Raw genomic sequence first — 17,137 nt, 5'->3', positions numbered from 1 at the left:
CTGTTTTGAGGATACTTTCTACATTCTTATGCTGTACTTTTCCCTGGGATTTCTTTCTCCCCATCCTGGCATTTCCATATCCTATACATGCCACAAGATCAATTAAAAAATCAAATTCTGTGTGAATTTTCCCCTCTTTCTCTCTAGCTGGAAATAACTTATCCCTTTGCTTCCTCTCATTTAACACTTTACCTGTGCCTCATTACAGCACTCATTTTCTACCTTGCATTCAATACACTTTTATTGCATGTCTATGATGTGTAAGGGAATATTTTCATTACTGAGAATATTGAAGGAAATACAGACTCTCTGTTCGAATGAAACCCACAGTTCAGAGAAGAAGAAAACAAATCCACAATTGTAGTAGAGTATGTTAAGTGCCACAGTGAAGGAAGGCAACTTATGCTAAGAGTTAAGCAGAGACAGAGGGAAAAAAATTAGAAAAGACTGAGCAAATTTCATCTGGCTCCTATCCTGAAAGAAGATAGTACATTTGATGCATAGACATAGCAGGAGTGAAGGATACATGAAGGGAAGAGGCAAGAAACGAGGTATGGAGGCTAGACAGAAACCTTCTATGACAAGAAGCTTGAATTTCATTCTGTAGAAAATTGAGAACTTTCAAAGGATTTTAAGCAACTATCACTTTGACAGTAGTATGGAGGATAGACTGAAAGAATGAGAGATTGAGAATGGAAAACAAGATAGAAGTCTTTTAAAGCAATTTTGGAGAGAAATGCTAAAGCATCGAACTCAGACAGTGACAGAGGAGTTGGAACTTTGTGAAAATCGTGAATACTTAGTGACTAGATGTTTGAGTGAGAAGAAAGAGTCAAATGACCTCTGGGTTTGTGTCTTGGTTCAATGGGCGGGGGGTGATGCCTTTTATTTAAACAGATAGAATAACCATATAATTGATCATCCAAACCAGGACAGATCTGAGAGTTAAAGAGAACGCTAAAAATAACGAAACTGTAGAATTTTAAAATTATTTTGCATTGAGCAATAAATGGTTTTCATTTTATAGGTGGAACTATATAGCAGATTTACTCAAAAGTGAATTTCAAAACTAAAACTATTTTTAAAAGACTACTGCTTCTATTTTGATGCATAGAATATATCAGCTTGTTTGGACATAGCTACGAATTACATGAGTACTATGACCAATTCCACTTATATTCCTGCTCCATCACTTTCTTAGTTTCCTAAAAACATTGTTTTTACTATGACCTTGCACTGCTCCAAAATTTGTTTTCTCATGATCACTGCAAAAACAAGTAATTTTACCTTTAAAGATGCCCTTCTTAAAGAATTTACAACTGCATTTCCTATAACATCGTTTTGTTTCGTCAATGACAAGATGAACTTCCAAATGCTTCACTTGGATTCTGTGAATTAGACGAAAAAAAAACATTGAACCACTTTTGAAATTAATTTTCCATTTGAAATATCTGATGACTGACATAAAAATGACATCATTTAACTGTTTATGGAGTTTTTCTTCTACTAATGGGTCAAAAATAATAGCTATCACTTCATTTTTTTATATGCATAAGAAATATTGGAATCAAAATAAGTGAAGCTAATTGAGATGAGCAGTCATCTGATATAACGGAAAACGCATGTTTCAAAGAGTGATATATAAACACACCGACTATATCTGCAAGTGTTAAATAGTTCACTTTGCACCCAGTCTCCAAAAGATATTTCCTAACTTTTGTAGTATATACTGATGCTACTTTAGCAAATTTCTCATCTTCTACTTACATGTACAATTATGTCCCTTCAGGATGGGGGACTGTAAATGTCATGAAACGTTTTGTGCAAGTTATACAGTCAATATCAAAATATCTTGAGCCCCAGAAAACCAGCAGTTATTTGTTCAACAAACATGCACTTATTTTTTCAACTTAAGTTTTTGCTTAAAAGGGCATGTATGGTAAAATTAAAAAGTATTGCTAAAACTAAAACAATTGAATAGTCATAGATTTGCACCGTAAAATAAATACCAAACTCATCGTAATAAGAGTATTTAAATTACTCTTTATGTTTTCCATGCCAGGGCTGCTCAGCCTTTATTACCTGCATATGTTTGACGTACACCCAACTTATAATTCCTCATGTTTCCTATTGACTCTACAAATTGACGGCTTTGTGCATCTCACAGACCACTGTATGGACTCTAGCACAACTGATTAGTATGCCAAGTACACCCCTCCCATTACCATGTGGATACCACGTGGAGTTAGTTGTCCTTGGGTGAAATGGGAATTCAGCCCCATTGTGTCTGTATAAAGCTAGGAAAAGAGAAATGGGTTATCACTAGTCACTATCACTAGTAATAGAGTGGGAACTCTGTTCACTGTACATACATCTCACACATTACTGAGTGATCCCATGGCAGAAGTTAGGAAAAAAAGGGGAGTTCTACTAAGCTCATCAAAGACTATTTTAATTTAACCATTGATAATACTTCATCAAAAATAAAACACTGGAAACAAATAAAATATTAGATAAGATGCTAGACCAACAGGAATAAATTGGAACTGTATCCGGGAAACTGGGATGTATAGTCACCCTAGTTCTAAGACTTATTCCAATGGCCAAATAAATTGATTTGAATTCCAAAATCACATATTATTTTCGGACTATGTGTGGGCACACATTTTATTAATGTTTGATATTGTTAGCAGTTTTCCTATTTTAATTTTCTGCTCCAAATTCCAAGACATTCTTTTTGTATGCTTATATTTTTGCCTCTAAGGAGAGTGACTTGCCAACATTCCCCACAGCCTTTACCATGTCTTCAAAAAATGTATGCATTTTTACACACTAAACAATACTGGAGGAGATGCAAATTTTAGCGGGAAGATGAGTTCCTTTTTGAGCTTATCAAAAGTGGAGTGTCTAAGAGACATGCATGGAAAATTAAGTAAGAAGCTATATGAATCTGGAGCTCAGGAGAGAGCTGTATGCTGAAAATAGAGATTTGAGAATCATCAACTTCTAAGAGGTTATTTGAAAACACGGGTGTGAGTAGCACATTTGTGAGGAGAATGAGTAGAATGAGATGGCTCAATGTAGAACGCTGAGAAACGATATATATTTCTATGTATTTATATACATATCTAAAGGCCCTGGAGGTGCAGGATCCATTCTTAGCTTGGAATAAACACTTCTTGAGTCTTTTGCCAAGTCTGCAGTAAACATCATCCTCAGAGCTGCTCTCTCCCCGTATGCCCCCAGCAGTCATTTTTCCACATAATCTCACTCCTGGCCTTGAGGGCTAAGCCAACTCTTATGGCTGGGCAACCACTTTGAGCCAGTTGCAATCACACAGCGTTAAGAAGTGTAACTGGGTTGTAATATCCAAACTCCAGGATGGTAACAGCCATATTCTCTGTCAAATGAACAGAAAGAATATGAATGCAAAAGCAAAGAGATGGGACATAGAAATTGTTCACATTCTGGGTTTCCAGAAAAAGACATTTCTGCTCTTGGTTCAGTCCTTAATTTACCCTGCATTTGTTGATCTTCCATATGCTAAGTGCTGAATTGGTAGTCATGGCCACAGAGATAAAGAGATAAGTTCCATGATCTCTTGGAGCATCCCTTCGTGAGGTTTGGTATGTTCTCTTTCTTCGGATTCCATATCTCCTTGTAATAAATCTCCTCTTGAGTGAGTTTAGCTGGTTTCTGTTGATACAAACCAAAAAGACGTAGTCTTTGTATGGCTAATATTTGTGTCTTCCATAGAACAAACCATGATACCTTAATACATTCTCTCATTGATGCTCAATAAATGTTTGTGCAATTAACTAAATTAATTAATGAACTCACTGATATCTATTTTTGATAATTCTATTATTCCCACCATAACTCTAGTGTAAGCTTCTAAGAACAAGGCATCTTGTGGCAAAAATGTAACTTCCCCCAAACATTCTGTCATGCATCTAACCTACTTAAAGCAGAGCCCTCTAACTTGCTTGCTTCAGGATGAGCAAAATCCTTTAAGCAGAGAAATTCTGAAAAGCAGATTGACATCAAACTTGTTTGCATGTTCCAAAGTAGACATTTTGAGCGTGTGGCTCTGCTCGGTTTTCTATGGGAAAGTCATATTCTGTTTCTTGCTGTATTAATTTATTACTAGCCACCTTTGAAGATCTCTTTGTACTACTTATTTTCCTCTCACTTATTGAACAGTTACATCAGCTGAAAACATATCATGTTAGAAACAGTTAAGACATAGGTAATTACAAGTTTTGGTCATCCCTTTATTGTTGCAAAACACTCCCTCTAACCCAAAGTCCTGAGGCAAACAGTGACATTAACACAAAAATGTACAGAAGAAACCATAAAATGTACCTCTTACTGCCACACTTAGCACAGGGCAACAAAAGTTTCCATAAGCATTCCTAGGAACAAACTGCCTAGTTTAGAATCCTGGGTGTTGTCACTCTCTGTCTCTGTGACTTCTGGAAGTTAGTAAACTTTCTACCCCTCGATCCTCAAACGTGTCCCCTAGGGTTGCTGTAAGTATTAAATAGTGTAATCCAAGTAACTCGTTTAACCCAACACTTTGTTCAAAACAAATGTTAGCTAGTATTATCTTTATTGCTATGAAATTTGTTTGCCCCAAGATGTAAAGAAAAGATAAGCACATATAATGATGTATGAAAATAACATTTCAAAGAGCAGCCACAAGATCCTCAGTCATGGTCACCACAGGCCTGATCCCATGATTTGGTTTATGACTTACCCTCAGACTCCACACGCTATGAAAAGCTACTTTACGTTTGTGCATTCAGGTTTCAAAATGTAAATTGAAGGTGTCTATTGTCTCTTCTCTACAAAATTTGTACTTTGATATTCTGTTTTTCAAACATAATTACAACACTGATTAGTCATCTGTAGATTATGTTCTTTGAACCCTATGTCTTCAGAGTGGAGTTGAGTTGGGAATGAATCCCACATTCAGTCTGGCAATGAGAAGATGAGCAGATCCATATAGTTTTCAGCATTGTCTTCTAGGTTCCTAACCTTCCATTTATGTTCCTCTTTCCTCATCTCAATGGCAATTCCACACACACATGCAGAAGCATTGATTTTTCTGTTTCTTTCCACTATCTTCCCCCTACACACACTCATCATAAAAGGAAGAGATCTAATATCTGCCATTTATAGATGTTAAGTGATTGATTGACTGATGACACTTGAGTGTGAATGAGTTTCTGTAAATGCCTAACCATAGTCAGGCCTGTGTATTTTAAGTCTTTTGTCTCTAATTATAGAATGAAATACTGTATCCCCATTTAAGCAATTTCAGGCATCTGCAGAAAGAAAGGCAAGAATGCTTCTGCAAGGTAAGGCCTACACTAAAGGTAAATCTGCTTGACTCCTTTTAGGATAATTGTGCATATGTTCAGAGGGGACATGAAGCCTCTCCTTGAAATGGCCTCTTGATCACTTAAGGAGAATGGGTCAGAAGGGGCTGATAGAGACCTGTTCCTGGGTGCCTGGTTGCTACCGTTTTCTGAATTCTCCACAGGCCTGGAGCCATCCTGTCCAAGACAAGTGTCTTTGTTGGCATCTCTTCTACAGAAGCTTCACTTGATTCTAAATCAAGTCAGACAATGGGACCAGAAGGCAAGTCAACAAGAGCACAGTACGTGGTCAGAAGAAGGAGCCAGAGGCAGGCTGTGGAGTGAGTTTAGGCCAGCAGTCAGTATCATGATGGTGCTCAAACGATGCTGAATGGAGATGTCTGCTCTCTGGATTAATAATATGCTCAAGAAGCCTGGAGCAGACATCAGGCAAAAATCCAAGCTAACAGCAAAAGGAAATGGAGACAAAATCTTCAGGATCAAGGTCCCAGGCAAAGCTGTGGTTTTTGGAAAGAATATGGCAGAATGAAAGTGCTGTTTTGGGAACCAAGACTAGATGAATCACCAAAATTCTAGTGCCTGGAAACAGTTACCACCCGGGGCTGAGGCAAGAGGGTCCTGTGCTCTGTGCTTTAGAGAACTCTTCTGGAGTCTTGCTCCAGCCGTGCTACTTCTCATGCAAAAAGGAGTACACTATGCTATGAAGACACACCCATCTGAAGCCTGCATCCATCCTTCTACATTCCTCTGAAATGGACCCAAGAGCTTGCTTCCTTGTCCGTTCTTTCAGTAACTGACAGCACAGCCTGTTTGGGCCCATTTAGTCTTTACCTGTGGCTATGAGGTCGATATTGGGGAAAAGGGGAAGACGGACAGAGCTTCAATGTGGACATGTGGCTACAATATCCACCCATGTGCACACAAGACCCCTCAAGGTGCAGAATGAAGCTGGGACAGGGAGGAGAAGGGGTGAATGGCCAGGAGGCTTCCATTTATATTCTTGGCCTAGTGCTTCTTAAACTTCCCTGACCAAAGAAAAAATTGACCCAAAAGCCTGAGATCTCCTTGAACTTCCGGGTAAGAAGAAGGAGGTTACGGTCCACCAGGTTAGAGGACTCCAAAGGTAAGAATCAATTGATCATTCCATTACTCTTCCCTTCAAGGCTGAAGGGCAAATCTCCTCCTCTCCCTCTTTTCTAATTACAGCCCTTTCTCAAGAGAATAACCAGAAATCTCTAAAGTATAGCGTTTTACTTGTTTAATTAGTGCTTAATGTTCTTGAAAAGTTCCAGTTTGGGGATTGCAAAATCAAATGCTTTAGGGCCCAGGATGGGGAAGACCCTGTAGTAACTTCAGGGTACAGGAATCACCCAATGGCATTTATATTGAAGGAAAACAAATTTAAGAGAATAGAAAGAATTTAGGTCCACTAGTGCGCCATTTCTAAACAAAACTTCTTCCTCTTCTTGACTTGCCAGAATACAACCCTATACTTTCTTTGGTATTTCTGGAAATGAAGTTTCTGTCAAAAAATTGTGTTATTAGGACACATCTTTTTATTAATTAGCATAATCTATTATTTGTGTTCTTAGTTTGCTGTGCTCCTCATTACTAAATCTAGCAGAAGAAAAATATATGTTTAATAAGGATGTTGCCCGTAATTCTATCTCTATCTGTGAGCCACCATGCTGCGTATGTCCTAGAATTAGTCTAGTTAAAACACACACACACATATACCGCTCCTTGCTTTGATATAAATAGTTTTTCCCACAAGCACATGAACATTTTGAAATCACAAAAGAGATGTTTAATATATAAGATTGCTCACTTAGCAAGTTGAGTCTCAGAAAAACTATGAACAGTACAATTATTAAATAATGAAACCAAAATTTAAACAACCAAACCAGAATGGATGCAACAAAGTTAGTGTTGCCAATTTCAAATTAGTCACTTTAGGAAGATAGATATTTATTCCACTATTTAGAATATTTTTGGATGTCCTCTTTTGGGAATTTTTGGGTACCTTTGGTACAAATCCTTTGATATACCCTTAGAGATGGTGAATCTTCATCAGCTGAGGTCAGATTTTATTTTTAGAGAGAGCAGAAAGCAAATGAAAGCTAAGTCTGCTGAATGAGGTAAGTTATCAAGCTGAGTCGTTCCACTTCTCATCAAAATCAAAGCATGCTTATAAATCGCAGAGTGGTGTGCGTATGTGGCTTTATATGTTTCTACTAGCATTGAAGACAGTTTTGGATAAAAGTTACAAATATGTCTTGATTGTCCTCAGAATATGTGACTAGCTTCCAAAGATAATGATTTTGAAGAAAAGTTACATTTGAGTATACAGCTTTTAATACGTTTTTTAAAAAGTAGAAAGACATTAGTTTTTGTTCTCACACTGTACGTCAAAATGAATTCTAGGTGAATTAAAAATGTGCTTTTTAAATTAAACCATAAAAATCTAGAAGAAATTGCATGTGATTAGCTGACATCATAACAACAAAGTGAGAAGCTTTAAGGAACACACTGATATAATTGATGGTTAAAAGAATAATACGTTAGAAAAAATGCACTTAGAAAATTAAAAAACAACATATTGAATAAAGAGGTTTAGTAAATTCACACAATTTTTAAATGAAGATACTTACGTTGCTATACTCAGTGAAAGGAAAGAATCACTCTCCCAGCCTATGGGAGTATAAACTGGCATGACTTTCCTCTAGGGCAAATTGGTGATATGCAAAAAACGCCTGGAAAACGTGTATACTCTTTGACCTATAAGAATGTATTTTAAGGAAATTGTTATGAATGTGCATAAAGATGTATATTCAAGTAAGTTCTTTGTACTAGTGAAGGAAAAGAAAATAATCTGATGCCCAACTATAGAGGATTAAATTAGTAAATTTTGGTATTTCCATATAATAGGATAATTAATAACAAGAAAATGTTTATCATAAACAGGTTGTCAAACGATAACACAACTACAGCCATGTTACTTCTTTAGACAGACATTTAATCTGTTTTCAAATACTCTAAACTCAATCACTTAATGAGAAACAGGCCATTGGCACTGTGTGAGCATGTGTGTGTGTGTCACAAATTTCTACTTTTGAAGCGCTCCTATGCCGGCTCTGTTGTAAGCTCTCTTCATTTCCAGAAGTTTTTCTATTTGTGGGAGTTTTCTCGCCAGCAATGCTGTGCCCTTTAGTCCACCTCAGAAAGAAGACACGCGGGCACCTCTCCTGCCGCCCGCCCAGAGCTGCCTTCTTTGGTGGGCACATTGAACTGCTTTACTCTTTCCTTCTGGGAGATGAAATTTCTACTTTCTGAGACATTCAGAGTAGGTGATTTAAAGCTTGTGATTATCACTTCAGGATTGAGTCTGTTTTTAATGACAATTTAAATCACAGAGAACAACACTGCCCAATCTACTGATATCCTTTCTAGACCAGATGACCATTTAAACTCTTTCTGCAGATCTTTGCACCTTTTCACATGTGTTTTCTTTTAGTTAAAGCTAAGAATATGATTTTGATTACCCATTTATTTTAGTGTGCTAAAGCTTGAGCTCCTTCATCATATTTCAGTTTTGTTTAATAGCTTATAGGGGTTAAAATACCTTCAAGGCAATATCCAATGCTGCCTTCAGCTACATAATGGAGAGCATTTTCTCAGTACTTGGGAATAACATTCCCCAAAGAGGACCTTTTAGAAATGTTAAGTCTTAATTAGAACAAAGGGTTTTTTTAAGCTAAAAAGAGGCTATTGAGAAAAGGATGATACTGAAAAACTTGGGACATTTTTTTAAAATTTCATTAAAAAGTCACATTCTTCTATGCTTTTCAAAAATATTGGGAGAATAATTTTAATCACCAGATTTATATTGTGGACACAAGAGGAGGTGAAATATATGCCACGTTTCATTTACTTACTAAAGCTCTGGAAAATCAAAGAACTTATTTTGAATTTTGCTAAAATGAAAAAATTCTATCTAAGCTATAAGTGTAATACAGTTACATTTCTCACTTTGGCAAAAGGTGATTTCAGAGGAGCAGTGTAGACCAAGGATTGAAATCACGGACTTTAGAGTCAGACATAAAAAGCCATTGGAGCCGTGGTCCTGCCACAGATTACCTGTGTTACCTGGGCAAACTGTTCTATTTCCTCCCAGGTACATAAGGCATAATAATGCCTATCTTGAAAGTTGGTTAAAAGGTAAATGAAATAACATATAAAGGACTTTGCAGAGTTCTTGGTTGATAATCAACACTAAATAAATGGTAGTTGTCATTATTATTACTAATACTAGTTTTAACACTCACTAAATATCACATTGTTCTCCTTTCCTGAATTGCCTCTTCACTAAGTTATGCTGCCTCTCCAAGATCCACTTCAATTTTGACTTTTTCCTAAGACTCCCTTGACTTTTCTGGCTTTTACTGATCTCTCTAATTGCTTACCCCTTAACCCAAAGTAATCTAATTGCTTAGAATTGTAAACTCTAGAGATCAATATAATACCTTCTATTGTTTCTGAATTCCTTAAAATTTGTTTATTATATCCTTGTTCTAGTTATTTATTGCTATATAATAAGCCCCAAAACTTAGTAGCTTAAACAACCGTTTTATTACGTGTCATGATTTTTGTGGGTCAGGAATTCAGACAGGGTTTGGCCAGGCAGCTCTTCTACTTTACAGGGCGTTGGCAGAGTGACTTGGTGGTATTCAGCTGGTAGACAAACTGGTACGGAGGGTCAAAGATGAGTTTACTCACACTGTTTCTTTTGTGGGGTTGGCGGGAGGAGTGGGCTCAACTGGCACTGTCAATAGGAGTGCCAGTGCCTAAATATGGAGTGTGAATGTCATCTCTCCAGTATAGTGGGCTTGCAGTAATTGTTGGGTTTCTTCTACGTCAGCTCAAGTCACCAAGTACGTGGCCCTATATGACTAAGTCATATAGCAACTCCATTATTGCTTGAAGCAGTCACAAGCCCACCCAGATCCACGGAGAGGGGACATAGATCCCACCTTTCGATGGGAGGACTGTCAAAGAATTTGTAGCCATGGTTTAAAATTACCGCAATCTTCTATGACACAAAGAGTCCTTTGAGAATAGAGACTATGTCTTCGTCATATTTATATAATCAATGATGTCTTATAGGTCAGGAGATATTTAATAAATAAAAAAATTATAAAGGAATAAACTTTTTAAAAAATGACTAAAACCTTAGCCTTTGTTCATATTCTCTATGGTTAAGAAAAGTCAGAGTTATTTTGAAATTTTTCATACCAAACCATACTGAATATGTCCTTATTACTGTTTCCTCATCCTTATTAGTTTGTGTCTCAATCTCCTTTCTTTTTCTCTTCTCACATATGTGTGTGTGTGTGTGTGTGATCTGAAGTCAGAAGATGTGGTTTTTTTCTACCAATAATTCTGTGTAAACCACTTCTTTTCTTCACAGCCATTAAATTAGACAACATTTAAAGTTTCATACAGCTCTAAGACTCTGTGTGTGTTTACTATTCTTATAATAATAATGAGAGAGAGGCATGGAGTGGTAGAAAGAGTGATGTTAGTGGAGTCGCTAGGATATGGATGTTTGTTCCAGACGTGCCACATGCTAGTGTTGTAACTTTGCGGGATAACAATAATTTCTCTACTAAGTTCCCAAGGTTGTGGTAAATTCAGTGAGATAATATATATGAAAAATACTGATAAACTATAAAGAGTTGCATGAAATGGCTGGGAAACATTTCTCTGCTTTCTTCTTTTTTTTTTTTTTTTCTTTTTTGGAAGATTGGCCCTGAGCTAACATCTGTTGCCAATCTTCCTTTTTTTTCCTCTCCCGAAAGCCCCCAGGATATAGTTGTATATCCTAGTTGTAAGTTCTTCTATATGGGATGCCTCCACAGTATGGCTTGATGAGGCAGTGCTAGGTCCCTGCCTAGGACCCCAACCAGTGAACCCTGGGCCTGTGAAGCTGAAGGTGCAAGAGCTTAACCACTCGGCCTCAGGGCCGGTCCCCTCTCTGCCTTCTTAAAGAGGTGGAAGGAGAACTTCATATGGAGTTTGAAGCAACTTTGGAGGGTATCTATGAACAGGAAGCTGTACTGGAATATCTCTAGCTCCAGAATCTGCTACTAAACCCAGCCCATGTAAATATCACCCTCTGTCCTTACTTGGATGCTGCATTTCTAATCATTGAAAACATGCACATTGTCAGGGAAAGGCACTGATAATTCAGCTGCTGAGCCAGTATAGAGAAGTTATTCATTACTGGGTTCAACCCAAGGTCAAAAACATCAAACCCTAGCCATTAAACAAAATGGTGACAGGCAGGGTAGTGATGACCCAGAGTGAATATATTGCTCATAGGAAGCAAGGTCAGGAATACAGCAGGCCTGAAAAAGGTTGCTGAGTCAAAGTCAGGAAGAACCAGCCTATGGTCCAGAGGTGTATGTGAAACAGCACGTTCCAGATGGAGTAGGGAAGGACAGCAAAGGGGAGGCCAGCCACCAACAAACAGCAGAGGCTATGGAATCTTCAATGTCTGACTGCCTTTGAAGCTTTGCAAGTTTTGTTTCTTTCCTCCAAAACTCCCTCTTACCCCCATCTAGACCTCTTTACCTCGACAAATCTGGTGAAGACGTAGAAAGGAGTATATTCTCTCTTTCCTGCTGAGAAAGTCAGCTTGTTTTGGCTTCCCAGGCTCAGAGTAGGAACTGGGCTCACTTTGTGAAATCCATCTCCTCAGTCAGCTTCATGCTCACTACATTTTAGACATATTATACTTTAACATTCCCATTGGAAGGATGCTGAATCCAGTAGGTTTAAGGACTGTAGAAACTTTTAGAAATTAGTGCTTGTGCTCTCAGCAATGAGAACTGTTTTCAAACAATGCTTCAATTTGTCTAGGCTTAACAGAAAACATCACTTGTGTCAGGGCAACATATAAAATGTGTAGCTTCTAGTGCCTGGCTATGAATGGCACTGTAAAGGTCTGGTTGTGGGGCTATAATGTGTGATCATGTATGAAGATGTAGAAGGGGGTGGCTGATTTCTGCATCCTGTTGTCCTTAGAGGTGGTTCCAGAAATACCCACCCAGAGATGAAAGTCAAGCAAGGGTCATGCTCCACCTTGCCTTTGTTTATGACACCTTTCTGCAGCCCGCTTGTTGGCCTGGCGCTGCAGAGGACTCTCCTGCAGCTCTGGGTGTCTGGGAAATGCCTGTTTCATTAAGGCTCCTGAACCCTATCACGTTACACTTCAGAAGGAGTGACCAGCTTACTTAAAACAAAGAAGCTTTGACCTTTCTCCCCTTCTGAAACCAAAAACAGATGAAGTTAAAGTGACTCATTTCCGGCTTTTAAATACGCTCTAAGAAATATTTTTTCAAGTAGTTTTGGGCCTCGGGGGTTTTTTTGGCCTTATTTTTAGTTTATATTTTTACATAAATATCTTATTCCCTTCTCTTCCAGGTCAACATATTTACTACTAATATTCATAGTGAAGCTCGCTGTACTTTTTTTTCCTTCTAGATTTCTTATTTTCTTCTTCTTCTTCCTTTTTTTTAATCCGAGTTGTTTATAACCATGACCCTTGATCCTCCAAGTCTTAAAACAGCTTGGCTTTCAGCAGCTAAATCTGACAAGGTCAGCATTTTTCTGTTTATTCTGAGAATACTATTTACCCTCTGGGGTTTTTAAAAGCAATTCTGTAAACCATCACTTGGAAAAAGTTTGTAGCATTCGTAGAGACTTCTATAAAGTTAGATCACAATACGTGACAACTTCTCACTCTGATTTTTGAACTCGGGGACAGTCATCTCTACCTGAAAATTTTGTGTCTAAGTGGCTACACTAACCAAAACTTTTAAAGTAAAATTATAGATTTAAAATAATCGAAATGGTCTAAATAGAATTGATTTCACTTCAGTGCATTGCCCTTGCCACCTTAAATCAAAAACTAATCAAATAATTCTTGCATTTTGCCCTTCAGAAAGTATCTCCATTATGAATTGCATGATAAATTACATTATTTATTTTAAGTTATGAATTAGGATAAAGAAAGGAAACAGATCTTTTCAATAGTCAAGCCATAGAACAAATCTACTTTTGATCACATTGTAAATTGTGAGGCATTTGGGAATCATAACTTGTGCTTAAGGAGACAAAAGCTGTTTCTGAACAGGCAAAATCAAGAACGTTATTTAGAAAGAGACTAACATATTTGTCAAAGGTTCAAAGATAATCCACCCGGCCTGGATACAGTTCTGCATTCGCTAGAGCTCCTGCAAACGCCTCTGCTTCTGCATGAGCACATCAGACCCTAACAACCCTTGGGATCAAGCTGAAAATGTAACTTTCTAGCTGTTTAGTTTCAGTACAGAAGATGTCTCCACTAAACACAGAATTCCCCTCCATCAGGCCAGGACAGTGAAGTCAAAGTGTATAATATATTCAAATCTCCTTAAGAAGCAGCCGATGCCCTAGACTGTGAGAAGAAAATTTTAACTCCAGCAAATGCCCTGCTAGTTCAGAATGTACTGCATTAACAAACAGACATCTTTTTAGTGGTGGATGCTGATTGGAGAAGGGGAGAGGACTCTCAAGCCATGGAGAATGTTTTATGGTTTCTTCAGAGAGAGTAAGGATGCTTGACTCTGGCTCAGGAAAATCAAGGAGCAGGTGGTGCCTGGGAGGATAAACATTGCTAAGTCTGCATTTATTCCTTTTGCTCTAACTGTACATTAATTCAATAAGATGGTCTAATAAAATAATGCATTTTTCAAAATGCTTAGCTGGCATTTCGGGAGCGGTGGGCATTTTTATTATTTACCAAGGAATGCATTTTGAAGGAATTGGTGAATAAAGTCAGTCGCGCTGTAGGCTGCTCTGGCCTCCAGGGGTCACCCTTCCCTTTAATGACTACAACAATAGTCTGAGGCCCCACCCTGAGGGACTTTGGTCTTTTAGCAATTTCTCGTGCCCTAGTAACTCTGAGAATCCAAGGGATTGCTTATATGTTCAAGAATGTTGTCACTTTCGCCCTCAGCCAGCCATCTGTCTCTGGCCGCTGCCACACCCTTCTGCTGGCAACCTCTTGCTGCCCGACTCTGACTTTCCTAAAGCCATTTCTGGCCCTCACGCCACTTTGCACTAAGTGAGGACATGGGTTTATCGCATTATTCCCTACAGCACAGTCAGTAGCAGCCTGGGATATTTAACAAAACTTTGCTGAAGGCTTAGGGATAACAGAAGGGAAGAAATTACAAGGGAAAAATAGAAAGGAAAGAAATATAGGACAGGATACTAGATTTGTACGACCTCCCCAGAATGTGTACACCTCCACAGGGGTTCCCTACTAAATGTTTCTCCTTTACACACACACACAAACCCTTTGTACTTCATGTCACACTGGCTAGCCTACTTCTCTCTCATCTGGAATCAAGACTCTCAAATCCTCTGTGACTGCCACAGAGGGCAAAATTTATTTTGCTGAAAGGAAACCTGATGTGATCTGCAAAGAATATAGCCCTTTATATTATCATCTATGCCAGCTTTTCCCTCCAATGTCTCAAACTTTCTCATCCCAGAATAAATCTTTGCTTTATCTTATGTTAATTACGATGAGGAGGCGGGAAGCTGTGTGATTTAACAGGCAGGATGTTTCTGGATTCTAGTCATTCATTTTCAACAAATATTGGCATCTACCTGGGTAGCCTGTTCCACTGGGGAGTTAGTGACAAAACTGAAGCACCCAGGGTGATTTAAGGAGAGGTTCTGGTGTCTTGAGATCACTCAGAATCAAAAGAAAGAAGTGAATAGCAGAGTCACAAGTATAAAAGGATAAGGCAAGGCCTGGATTCAGGAGGCTGGCGGATTAATCACTGTAGACTTTAGACAGTGTAGACTGAGGAACTATTAGGAATTAGAAAAGACGGTGACCCTTCTGGCAGGAAAGCAAAGACGAGAGGGATCGTGTATGGGAAGCAGGAGATGGGAAAGAATACTGCAAAACTGATCTCAAACTAAGATTTTTAACATACTGTGTCTCCTCAGTGAAATGGATTTCCTTGTTAAAGGCGAGAGATTGATTAGAAAAACCCCGGGTGACTAACTCTGGCTTCACCAGGGGCAAAGAGCAGAGACATGAAATCAAATTTCTCCGAGGTCTGCCATGGTGCGTTCACCTGCCCTCTTCTCCAGGGATTTAAATCAGGCATTTGGGAGGGGGCAATAATTTGGTGTCCTTGCAAACCAGTATAGCTAAAAGATTTGTTCACATTTATTCAAAGCAGGACCTCATGAGGGAATGATTAAAAAGGAAGTTTCCTGTTGTTGGCAGCTTTCACCTCTGACCCAAACTTGAATACTTCACTCAGCAAATCAAAGACATGGCTGCGAAGATGTTCTGGTGAGCAGCTATTGTTATTTGACCAGCTCATCCCCACACCAGGTAGTGTTTCAAAGTATCTCTCCCAACAGTATATAACCTTCCTTGGAAATTTTCTAATAAATTTAATTCTTGCAGCTTGTTAGTTTCCCAATGATGTCCTACTGTCCCTTAGAGACATGGGCCGTGGGTACCATCTAGCTGGTCCACCTCTCAACTGGACTTTGCCACTCATGCCACTGCCACTTGGAGCTACTGACGTCGACACCGTTGAACACTTGTCCCTCATTCGCTACTTCTCCACATCATAGCAAACAAGCTGCATTTCAGAGCACAAGATCTTTCCTTGTGAGGTTACCCACTAAATGCTGTTGAATTGAAAGGAATAGAAGTGGTAGGTCTCAGCGCACAAAGGACTGTAGAAATGGAGGCCAAGATGCACAAGACGTATTTACAAAATATTCCTGAGCTTCAGTCGTCGGGGTGTGATAAGTCAAATGAAGTTTGGGACCACTTCTTTGTGTTGCTATGTCTTGAGAAGATATTTAAGAAATTTTCCTGAGAAATATGCTGCCTTCTGACTTATTTAGTAAGGAGAATTTTGGACTTCTCAACCCTGCCATTTCATTAACATGGTTTGCATGTAAACTTCTAGTTGGTTTCTTTATACTCACTTTGAAAATGAATATATGCTTCTGCATTAACATTTTATATAAAATCATGGTCTAGACATGTACATGTACTGCTAAAATTAAATCATCAATAATCACTATCTAAAATGAATTACATCCCAAAAGCTCTGGCTATTGATTTATCTCTTCTTCACGGAACCGATCTCTATCAGATTGATTTATGTAGCAGCCAATCATGTTTCAGTAAACCGCAGCATGCACATGCATCTTTAAGTGATGATAAGCTGTGACTGTCCATTTATTTGTACAACACTAGCAACAAAAAAAAAAAGAAGGAAAAAGAAAGTCCCAACCTCTTTCAAAAGCTTCAATGATGACCAAATCCTCTAAGAAACGATAATGGCCAAGTCTATATCAAATTTCAGAACAACTGATATAGTAGCAAGCATATGCAAAAAAATTACGCAAAAATGGTGAACATGAAAATGGTGACGTTTGATACAGAAAATTCTTTGCCTTTGCATGTTTACATTATTTGCTTTGATAGCAAGGTACCTTTTTGCACATTTACATTATTTGCTTTGATAGTAGATGCTTTTGTTAGTTGTTGAAGTGATTGACAACCTCATGCTGTTCTATTTAATTGCCTTTTCTGCAATGCAAGGTTCTGTGTTTAGAAGACGCTGTTTCATAAATAAATCCAAAGTGTGTGTGTGTGT

Source organism: Equus asinus, chromosome 9 (genome assembly GCF_041296235.1).
Source record: "Equus asinus isolate D_3611 breed Donkey chromosome 9, EquAss-T2T_v2, whole genome shotgun sequence".
In the NCBI taxonomy this organism is placed as follows: domain Eukaryota; kingdom Metazoa; phylum Chordata; class Mammalia; order Perissodactyla; family Equidae; genus Equus; species Equus asinus.
The sequence above is the reverse complement of the archived record's forward strand: the minus strand, read 5'-3'. Positions refer to the sequence as shown.